General features: G+C 53.4%; 1 protein-coding gene across 4 annotated transcripts in view; it reads left to right on the top strand.

Annotated features, from left to right (window-relative positions):
• The first annotated feature begins 9,697 nt into the window (after positions 1-9,697).
• The window catches only part of ILF3 (interleukin enhancer binding factor 3), a 28,072-nt gene continuing 26,152 nt past the window's right edge, over positions 9,698-11,617 (top strand). For all 4 annotated transcript variants that reach the window (XM_036096940.2, XM_036096939.2, XM_036096942.2 and 1 more), the window contains exon 1: positions 9,698-9,874. The gene's annotated coding sequence lies outside the window, so the exon portion shown is untranslated. The remainder of the gene's footprint in view (positions 9,875-11,617) is intronic.

Here is an 11,617-nt window from a genome sequence, read left to right as displayed (position 1 = left end):
CCACCACGCAGGCAGCTCAGGTTTCTCCTGAACAAAATGCCTCTTTTTTTTTTTCAGATTTTATTTATTTGACAGAGAGCGAGAGAGGGAACACAAGCAGGGGGAGTGGGAGAGGGAGAAGCAGGTTTCCCGCGGAGCAGGAGCCCGATGCGGGGCTCGATCCCAGGACCCTGGGATCAGGACCTGAGCCAAAGGCAGACGCTTAACAACTGAGCCACCCACGTGCCCCCAAAATGCCTCTTATTAGGGTCTGATCCCTAGACTCCAGAAGGCGGTGACGGCCTGTCCACCTCCCGCCCACCTCCTCAGTCCCACGGCCTGGACACATGCCCCCAGGCCTGCTTTGTCCCCAGGCCCAGGCACCTGAGGCGCCCACAGTCTAGTGCAGTCTCTTTGAACCTATAAAGCTGCCAAGAGCTGAGCCCTGCCCTGCTGCCTGAAGGCTCGCTGCTGCCCCCTGCTGCCAGCTATCTGTCACTGTCAGCTAGCTGGGCCACTGCCTTTCTCTGCACTCCCACCCTTGGAATTTTTCTTCAATAGCCACCATTTCTTGAGTACTTCCTCTCTGCATACCATATATACCACTTTTATTACTCTCCTCGATAATTTTTTTTTTAAAGATTTTTATTTGTCAGAGAGAGAGAGAGCACAAGCAGGGGGAGCAGCAGAGGGAGAGGGAGAAGCAGGCTCCTCCCTGAGCAAGGAGCCCGATGTGGGACTTGATCCCAGGACCCTGGGATCATGACCTGAGCGGAAGGCAGACGCTTAACGACTGAGCCACCCAGGCGTCCCTTACTCTCCTCGATAATTAATTGAGGCCGGGAGGTTGGGTTACATTTCTGAAGGTGGCCAGTGGGAAAGTGGCTTAGAAGGCACTTGAACCCAGGTCTCCTTGACCCCAAGCCCTTACCTGCTACCCTGTACAGACCCCAGACAGTGTCGCCTCCTTGTCTTGAGTTTGTTCTTTTCCTTATCCCCAGTTCCTGTTAGTCCCACCTCCAAAATACCTCCCAAACCTACCCACTTCCTCCCCATCTTCAGCTCCCAGCCCCCATTATCACTCACCTGAACCAACGCAGTCCCTTACCCAGGTCCCTGGCTCCTGCCATCACCTCCCCTTCTCCACGGTTCCTCACACAGGTGCAAAAGGGTGCTTGTAAACACTCTAGTGAGTTCACACCCCTTCTCTGCTCAAGAACCCTCCATGGCTCACACCTTATTCAGCATAGCAGCCCAAGTCTTCACTGCGGCTCATGAGGCCCTGCCCCCATCTGCCTCAGGGGCTCCCCCTTGCTGACTCGTCCAGCCACCCTGGCCCCAGGGCTTGTGCCTGAAATGCTCCCCACCTGGCTCTTTGTGTGGCTAGCTCCTCATCCTTCGGCTTTCAGCTCAGGTATCACCTCCTCCAGGAAGGCTTCTGGGCTCATCAAAGGCCCCTCTTGGTGACCACACATCACCCTCTTTATTTTTCTCATGACATTTGTCACAATCTGCAAGTGTTTGTCTTTTCACTTCATAATGGTTAGCCTCCCCACCCAGCATGTCCGCGCAAAGGGGAAAGAGATCTGGCCTCTTTTTTTCCCCACCTTATCCCAGAGCAGGGCAGAGTGCGTGGTACACAACGCGCACAGAACAGCTGAATGACTGCAAACGGCTTGGCACAGTGCCTGGCCTGGTGCACAGCGTGTCCACTGTTACTAGTGTGTTAGCATACGCCAGCATGTAGGTTTCCAGTCTTTTATGCATGCTCAAAACTCTCTGGCTGCTGTGTGTGGAGATGGTACCATACAAAAGTGGGAGCAGGAAGGCCAATGAGGAGGTTACTGGAGGGGCGCCTTGGCTGGCTGAGTCAGTACAGCCTGTGACTCTGGGTTTCAGGGTCGTGAGTTTGAGCCCCTGGGTTGGATGTGGAGCCTACTTTAAAAAAAAAAAAAGATTTTTGGGGCGCCTGGGTGGCTCAGTCAGTTGGGCGTCTGCCTTTGGCTAAGGTCATGATCTCGGGGGGTCCTGGGATTGAGCCCCATGTTGCCTCCCTGCTCAGTGGGGAGTTTGCTTCTCCCTCTGCCCCTCCCCCCTGCTTATGCACATTCGCTCTCTCTCAAATGAATAAATGGAATCTTTAAAAAAAATTAAATTAAAAAAAGGTTACTGCACTAACCTAGGCACGTGCTGCTGGTGGACTGGACTCAGGTGGTCTTGGTGAAGATGATGAAAAGCACGCAGATTTTGCATGTCATTTGAAGACGGAGCTCGACTTGATTGATTGCATGTGCAAGAGAGAGGACTCAAAGCAGCAGGAGGAAGCAGGGCTGAGGGGGGCAAGCTCAGGCAGAGTCCCGTGGCGGGCACCTGTTGCCTGAGCCCGCAGGGAGCTTGGGAGAATAAGCGACATCTCAGAGCTGTCCTGAACTGGTAGGTCATGGACTAATGGTGGCCCAGGAGCTTACGATCCCAGGCACATCTGATTCTCCTGGGCGTGGAGGCAAAGTGTCCAGTATGACCCAGTCTGATCCTCTTGAGAGTGTTGGCAACGTGGTCCCAAGCCCAGGGTAGTTCTCTGAAGAGAGTTGGTGGGCAGGCAGTTGTGCAAAAGCCCGTAAAGCCCGGGCAAAGAGATGATAAAGCTGGGCTGAAGGGATCCAGGCAGGTCGGTGTATTTTGACTTGCTTCATACAAAATCTCCAAGGGAAGCGGTCACGTAGATGGTTGGATGTGTCGGGACTTCACAGGAGAATTCTAGGCTGGAGGCATGTGATCGGGAGTGTGTTTTGATGGTCTTTGAGATCGTGGGGATGGCTGAGATCACCTGGGGAGTTAAGTGTCCAGAAAGGCGAGGTCTGAGCCCCGGGGAGAAGGAAAAAAAGTGGACTCAGGGGAGAGCCAGAGAGCGGCAGCGTCTGGAGCTGCGTGGAAGGCAGAAAGCGTGGGCACAAGTGCTCCTGGCTTTAGTGTGGGAGCAAATGAATGGAGCGACTATTTTCTAGCGCGGGAAGAAGGACGTCAGCAGAGGGCAGAGCGTGTGATGTTGGAAGCCGTAACAAGGTGTGAAAAATTGGGGGAACACCGCATGAATGAGCAATGTTAGGACTGTGGGGTTTTTCTCCCCCAAACTCACCAAGGTGGGAGGTGCAGGCAGAAGGTGGATTTAGTTTGGGGCTGACAAAGAGGCGCAGGGGCGTGAGGGTATGTGCGAGGGGAGATGCAGGAGGGATGCTAGCTTTCTGCTGTCCAAAAACCGCCCACAGCTTTCAAAGCACTCGGGGTGAAAGCCAAGGTCTCTGGGGCCCTGCAGGACCTATCCACCCTTTCTTGGATGGCCCTCCCTCCCACCTCTCACTCTAGCCCCCTTCCAGTGCCTCAGACCTCTTTGCTGCTCCTTCCCTAAGCACGGTCAACCTCTGGGACTTTGTACTGGTTGTTCCCTCTGCCTGGAATGCTCATCTCCCAGCAAGCTGCATGGCCTCAGTGCCTTGCTCCCCGTAAGGACTTTGCTGTGCACTGCCCAACTCAAAATGTCACCTGCCCCAGCCCCGCATCACCACCGCGCTGCTTTATTTTCATCCACTGCACTCGCCACTACCTTGCTTATTGTTTATCACCTGCCTCCCCAGCGAGGTCAGCTCCACGAGGGCAGGGCCATGGGATGGTCTGTTCGCTGTGTCCCCAGCAGCAGCTCCGCGCTGCACAGCTTCAAGGCCAGCTCCTCCCACCCTCCCAGATGGTCTGTGTCACCGGTGGGCTGTACGCAAGCTCTTTTCTGCTTGGGTTGGCCAGCATTCATTTCTGTGGTTTGCAGCTCTGAGAGGTACCAATCCAGAATACTCCAAGTGGTGCGGCCAGGCCAAGGGGAGGGAGCCTGCTGCCCCAGCGGAAAGGAGGCCTGCAGGCGTGGGTGTGCGGGCTAGTTACAGGCTGGCGGAAAACAGAGTGGCTCCGGCAACGGACAAACACAAAGAGGTCTTCCAATTCTGTAACATTCTCGAACAGGTAAAGCTAATCCTGGGGATGTAATAGGGCCAGGGATTGGCTAGGGACAGGAGTGAGATTCCTGGGGCTGTGCCGACACCCCTTACCTTGATTTGGGTGGTGCTCACACAGATGCATACGTAAACAGTTACCAAGATGTACACGTAAATGATTGTATTATACCTTCATTGAAAAAAAAAAAAGTGGCTTCAGGGAAATGGGGAGTTCCTCTTTGGCTCCTGTCCGTGAGGTTGGACTGACTTGGGCACAGTGGGGGCCAGGTGTGGTGGGTGACCCACTCATGCATTTACTCACTGTATCGAGTGCTCCAAGCCAGGGTGAACCAGAACCATGTTCCCTGGTCTGAGTTTACTCTCTGGCAAGAGAGATAGATAATAACTAAATATGTAACAAGTGGTGATAGACACTTTGAAGAAAAATAAAGCAGGATAATCTGACAGTGCTGTTTGAGAAATGTGGTCAGGGCAGCTGGAGCAGAGAGCTCAGAGAAGTGAGGGAGGAAGCTCTGAATACCTGAGGGAAGAGAGTGTTTCAGGCAGAGGGTATGGCCAGTGCAAAGGCCCCGAGGTGACAGGATGCTTGAGTGAATGGAGGAAGGTGTGAAAGGACACGTCAAACGGTAGATCCCAGGCTCACACCCTCCCAGCCCAGCTGCCCGAGCAGAAAGACCTTCTATTTCTCAGATGACTAGAGGCAAGTCCCAGAGTGGCCTAGTCTTTGGCCAGTTCTGGTGAAACACCATTTCTGCACCAGTCACTGGACCAGGAAAGAAGTGGGGTTTTGATCAGCCAGATCCAAGGCAGAGACTGGGTGGTGGAAACACAGTGAGGGAGAGGTGGTTCCCCAAGGGAAAACCTTGGTTTTTAGATCAAAGGGGGAATGGAGACCCAGAAGGCCAAAGCCACCGGCAGCCAGCTGCTCTGTGGGATGAGAGCAAGAGCAAGAACTAGTTAGAACAGCAGGAACTTCAGGACGGCCTAGAGGGCCCTGACAGGCGAAGATGATGAACTCCAGGTGGCTGGGGTCCTACATACACTTGGCCCGTATGACAGCATCGCTGTGTGGCCATGCCGGTTTTTCTCCCCACGTCTCAACATCCTGGGGCTCAAACTGATGTGGCCATGATACGGCTCCACTTTCACTACTCGTTCTTTTAATGTAAAATATTGCTGGGGCGCCTGGGCGGCTCAGTCGGTGGAGTGTCAGACTCTTGGTTTTGGCTCAGATCATGATCTCAGGGTCGTGAGATCAAGCCCCGCATTGGGCTCTGCACTTTGCGGGAAGTCTGCCTGGGATTCTCGTTCTCCCTCTGCCCCTCCCCCTGCTCACACGCGCGCACGCGCGTGCTCTGTCAAAATAAATATGTTTACTTATAAAATTAAATTTATTTTGTGAGAGAGAGCGCTAGCATGAACGGGGCGGGGGCAGAAGGAGAGGGAGAGGCAGACTCCCCACTGAGCAGGGAATCCCACGACCCCGAGATCAAGACCTGAGCCGAAGGCAGACGCTTAACCAACTGAGCCACCCAGGCGCCCCAAATATAAAATCTTTAAAATATATATGTTGCTGCAAAATACACATAAAAATTACCACCCAAACCATTTTTAAGTGTACAGCTCAGTGACATGAAGTACATTCACACTTTAGTGCAACCATCACCACCCTTCACATCCAGAACATTTTGTTCTTCCCAAATGAAAACTCTGTCCCCATTAAACACAAACTCCCCCTCCCACACGCACCCACCATTCTACTTCCTGCCTCTATGAATTGAACTCTTCCAGAGACCTCGTATGAGTGGAGTCACACAGTATTTAGCCTTTTGTGTCTGGCTAATTTCATTTAACATAACATCCTCTAGGTTCATCCACATTGTAGCATATGTCAGAATTTCCTTCTCTTTTAAGGCTGTATAATATTTAACATTCCCTTGTCTGCATATATCACAACTTGTATGTGTTCATCGACAGACACTTGGGTTATTTCCACCTTTTGCCTATTGTGAATCATGCTGCTACGAACAGGGGTGTGCAAGTATCTTGAGTCCCTGCTTTCATTTCTGGTGGGCATATACTCAGAAGTGGAATTGCTGGATATGTTGTTTAATTTTGGGAGAAAACACCATGTTGTTTCCTTGCTCCATCTTTCAGCTGAGCTTTCTTCCTGGTTGGTTACATTCTGTCAAGTTCTTTCATCAAGGTCTACTCCCAGCTGCACCCCCACCCCACCTGGTATTTCCCTGGCTTCAAGATTAGAACAAGGGCTTCTCATGCCCCAGAGTCCCCGGCCTGGGGCTCACTGGCTCTGACTGGCTAGATTTGGGTCCCTTACTCCTAAGCCAATCACTGTGTCCATGCCATGGACCTAGTTTCAGAGTATGATAGCAAGGACTCGTCAACTGAACTCCAGACTGAGCAAGGAAGAGGGGAAGTTCCCCAAAGCACTGTGGTCCACCCATGTCCACTCCGCTGAGAGGGGAGGAAGGCAACAGGCATGGGTCAAAAAGGATTCAGAAGGAAAAGTTCCTCAGTGTAATTGGGGATAGGGGGCTGAAGTGTGAGAAATCTCTGAAGAGGAGGAAGGCAAGAAATGGAGAGCATGTTCATGAGAACACCGAAGTCCCTGAGGTAGACAGAACCTGGCTAGACAGAGGGAAGGCAAGAGGAGGGGACAGACCTTACTCTTCAACTGTTGAGGGAGAGGCTGTAATGGGGACAGGGGGTGCATAGCCAGATGACAGGGCATGTCAGGGCAGGGAAGTCAGAGAATGGTTGTGCATACAGGGATTGACAACCATGTAGTGCTGGAAAGGCAAGGGCAGTAGTGGGAGGCTGCGTCAGGGTGGAGATGAAGGGACAAGAGAGGGCAGGTGGCACCTTGGGGCTTCAATCTTGCATGGTGACCAAAGAGAACATAGACAAGGAGCAGGATGGATTGTAGCTTGTCAGAAGATTGGGCTGAAAACCTCTCATCCTGCCACTCCTCGTGGGTGGGGTTGGGGTGGCTCCAAGAGAACGTACTTTTTTTTTTTTTTAAACTTATTTACTTATTTGAGAGACCGAGCACACACACATGCATGTGTGAGTGGGGGGAGGCGCAGAGGGAGGGAATTTTCAAGCAGACTGCCCGTGGAGTGCGGAGCCCGACTCGGGGCTCGATCTCAGGACCCATGAGATCATGACCTGAGCTGAAACCAAGAATCAGATACCTAACCACCCTGGCGCCCCCAGACCGCACTTTTTAAGGGAGTCTGGTTTCCTTGACACTCCAACTGCTGCCCGGCAGCTCTTACTACAAAATCCAGGTTGGATGAGCCACCAGTCCAATAGGTAACAATCAGAACCACACCAGCTTCCCCGGCACTCATTCCATGCATCCTTAGCAAACCCTTGAGATTGAAAAACTCCTCAAATCTGTCCTGGGCTCCTCTGTGAAGACTGCAGTTTGATCTAAAGCCTTTGCTTATAACCATGATCCTATCTACCCCTTTCTGTGTTTGGGGCCGCCTCGACAGGGGCTGCCTTGACAGCCTCAAAAGCAAGTTCTTCAGAAATCTAATCTTTGGCCCCTCCCAAAAACCATCTATGGACTTGGGAGTTGGAAAACTAGAAACCTTCCGCGTTCTGCCACTTGGTAGCGCTGTTAGCTTAGTCAAGTCGGCACACCCGCTGAGCCTGTTCCTTGAAGTGTCCCGAATTGCTGGTCTCCAACTTGTTAAAGCCAGTTATCACCTTGCTTGTCATGATGACCCTAAACAATCTAAATTTACTTTAACCAATTTTACCTGAATACAAGGGCCCTTAAATTTACCAAAACTTTCTTCAGTCTCAAACTCTATTTAGGAGAGATCTCCAAATTGGGGAAGGGGGGGCGGGGAGCAAGACGCAGAATGTCTACATTTGTGTGAAAAACGGCAAAAAATAAATAAAAAATAAATCTAAGCAACTCTATGAATAAAACACAGTTGTAGAGTTACACACAAAACTTAACACTGGCTGCTAAGGAGGGGAGGCTGATTTAGTCCTCACACTCTTGAACATTTGACATTTTGTATCAGGTGAACAGATTATCTGTTCAAAACCCTAAATAAAAGGTAAATAGGAGAAAAGCAGTAGGTAGAGTATGCACCCATTTCTGTAACATTTTTACATCTTACTTTTTTTTTTTTTTAAAGATCCCATTCGTTTATTTGCTAGAGAGAGAGAGAGAAAGAGTGACAGTACAAGCAGGGGGAGCGGCAGGCAGAGGGAGAAGCAGGCCCCCCGCCGAGCAAGGAGCCCGATGCGGGGCTCGATCCCAGGACCCCGGGACCATGACCTGAGCCGAAGGCAGACGCTCAACCGACTGAGCCACCCAGGCGTCCCACATCTTACCTTTTTAATAATAGTCATCATTTTGAGGCATTTATTCCGCACACAGAATTGTGCCAAGTGCTTTAAAGAAAAATCGTAACCATTTTGTAGATAAGGAAACGGAGGCTCAAGAGAAGTGGGCTGTTTTTGGTCACACCGGGGGGACTCAAACCTAGAGCAGATACTGGGTCTTGCATCCTTAACAAAGGCGCTTACATCCCTACATTTCTGCTAGGAAAAACCATTACTATGCCGTTAAGTCTTTAACTCACTTTCAAGAAGGAAACGTTTTCAATAATTCCTTGTTCCGAGTCCCGGCAGTTTCTGAACAACCACCTCGCACATGACAACGTTCCTAATAACGAGGTCTGTCAAGCGCCAGCTTGATTCTGACACTGGAGGGGAGCGGGGCTTACTTTAGGCAGACTGTATGTACATCGGGGATCTCACGAAACTCCGGGAGGATGCAACAACAACGGGCTTGAAAAGAGAAAGCGCTCGGTCCCCGGCGCCTTTACTTAACAACCCCGAGCTGTGGTTGGCCGAGCTTGTGACCGCAGACCCGGCTCTCACACGACAAGGATGTGAATCCTCCAGCTGGGCCTGTTTCTCCACCTGTGAAAGGGACACTAGAAGACCCCTAGCAGCTGGGCTCTGTCCTCTGGAGACCGGGCCCGGCAGGGCGGCCAGACGCTACACTGGGGGTTTGCAGGACCAAAGAACTGGAGCGCTCACCGGCGCCGGTCCCGGGGCAGCAACAAGAAGATCTGTCCGGCCGTTGCTGACACCCGCATCTCGGGTCTTCTTGGCCTCTAGCGAGAGATGCAGAGAGAGAGGAGGAAGCTCCGCCAGGTAACCTCGGATGGACGTCTAACCTCCCCGACCGAAATCCGGCCACTATGAGGACACTCACGTGCCTCGCTCTCCGAGCCGTTTCCGCCAACGTACACATGAGCGACGGGCGTAAGATGGCAACCGCGCAGGCGCATAGACTCACAGCAGGGGAGACTCCGCCCCTCGACCTGAATCACGTGGTAATGCCGCTTAAAACCGCCATTGAAAAAAGAGAGCGGCGACCACATCACATGACGCAGACCTACCAATACAGCAAAGGGAAGCGCCAAATTCCTTGTCACGTGGCCAAGGATGCCTCTACATGGGCCACTGTCACATGATCAAGGCCTCGAAACGTTTCGATGCCACGTGACCAGCAACGCAACGGCTGCGCTCCTGCCACGTGACTGAAGCCCACCTTATCTCTTTTCGTCGCTCCCTCCCTCCCCGGCTTGGCCTGCGTCAAGCGGCAACGCGGCGGCAGGGGGCGGGGCTCCAGCGATCACGTGGCCCGCACCTCCCCGGCGCGCGCCCGCCCGCCCGCTCGCCCCCGGCCCCGGCTCCTCCTCCTCCTCTTCTCGCCATTGCAGTTGGACTCAGCAGCCCGGTGCGCACCGCGTGGCTTTTGGGGGGAGACCCCGGCGGGCTGTGGCAGGAGGGCGGCGGCGGCGGTTGTGGTCGGGGAAGGGAACGCCGACAAGGTAAGCGTCAATGTGGCGGCGGCCGGGCCCGCTCCCGCCTCTGCCCCTCCCCCCGCCAGTCCTCCCACTCAGCGCGGGCCAGGCTGAGGGGTCGCGGTGACAAGGCCTCAGGCGCCCCGCGCTCCCTGCCTACGCCCGGTTCCCTCGCCCCAGCGCCTGGCTCATTCCTCCCTCTCCAGTCTCGCTCCCGCGCTCGGCCGTTACTCTCCCCCATTGTGCCGAGGAAACAAAATGGCGGCGGCGGCGGCGAGGGCCCGGTGCGCGCGCATCCGCCCCCCCTCGCGGCCCCTCGGCCGGCGGCGGCGCCTCGCGCGGGGGGTGCGCGCGCACCGGGCCCCCGGCCGCCGAGTCCCCCGGGCCCGGCTTTGTCTGTTGCGGCGCCCCGCGCGCACGCGCGCACGTGCCGGGAGCACACACCCCCCTTGGCCGGTAGCATCCTGGCCGGAGCGGCAGGGGCGACCCCCCTCCTCGTTCCTTTCTAGTCTTTGTCCCAGTCCCGTCCCGGTTCCAGGAGAGTCCCAGGTTCCCGAGGCGGGAAATGTCGCCGCCTTTGTCCTTACATGGCGTGGAGACGCGGACCTCCTCCCTGAAACCCCGTTCCCACGCTGATTGCACAGGAGGCCTTTGTCGGTGCATGGGGTTCCCAAATCTGTAGTCGGCCAGGCCTCCCCCAGGTCAGGACCCATATTTGGCGGAGGGTTTAAGCTTTCCCTTTCTTTAGTTTTGTTTCATTGATGATGAATTTTCTCCAGATTGCTTAGGATTTGCATCCTTCCTCAAAATGGTGATCTGGTGCGATATTTGGGTACGCTGAAACTTGCAAGATTGTGACCCATACATGAGAGCTTGAAACGGTTTTCTACCTTATTTTCTCAAGTAGTTGAGTGACTGAGTTGAAGTTCTGCCCCAGTGAATCCGCCGCCTGGATGAATTATCTGGGTTGTACAGTGATCAGCACGCTCTCCCCCAATTCAGAACTGGGGAAGATAAGCCATCTCTTCTCAGTATTTCCAAAATTGATTGACCCGTTGCTTGGGATTCTGCTCACGGGACATGATGGATCAGTAAGGGAGTGCCAGTTTCCCTGAGAAGGCTTCTTTTTCTGGACTTAGGTATTTCAGTGATTCTGAATCTTTTTCTGATTGCTTGGGATTCTCTCCTCTTTAAAGTGAGTGGCCGGCCTGGTGGCATATTTGGGTTCCACAGGAAAACCTAAGGTGCCACCCAGAGTTGGGACTCAAATTTAGGGATTCAGACTCTTTTTTTTTTTTATCTCAGATAGTTGTGGTTGGGAATCTCCGCGGATTGCTCACATTGCTGCCACTATGCTTTGTGTGTGATGCTTTGTGTGTGGTCTCGTGGGATGTAGGTAACAGCAGCCGGTCAGGCTGTGAATGAAGTGTGGGAACGAGAAACTCAGTAGCAGCTGGAAAAGGGAAAAACAGGCCAACTGGGTACTGGCAGGTGCTATTGTCCCTGGTCCTGGGGTCTTTCTCCCTGAGCTGCTGTTCGCCATGTGAGCAGATCCTGGACCCCGGAATTTGTGAATGGAATCTCTGCAGGCCCTAGCGTTTGGAGTTGATTGGAGGCTGGCAGTTACTGCCAGGCTCGGCCTTGCCAGCACTGGGTGCGGGTGTATCAGAGTTTCCCTACTCTCCTAGAGCTTGGGCAAGCCTGGGAATCACACTCCCTCTGGAGTGGAGTGGTACCTAATCGCTCGCAGTTTTTGTTTGTTTTTTCCTG

The sequence above is a fragment of the Halichoerus grypus genome, chromosome 1, assembly GCF_964656455.1.
Source record: "Halichoerus grypus chromosome 1, mHalGry1.hap1.1, whole genome shotgun sequence".
Lineage (NCBI taxonomy): Eukaryota > Metazoa > Chordata > Mammalia > Carnivora > Phocidae > Halichoerus > Halichoerus grypus.
The sequence above is the reverse complement of the archived record's forward strand: the minus strand, read 5'-3'. Positions and strand labels throughout refer to the sequence as shown.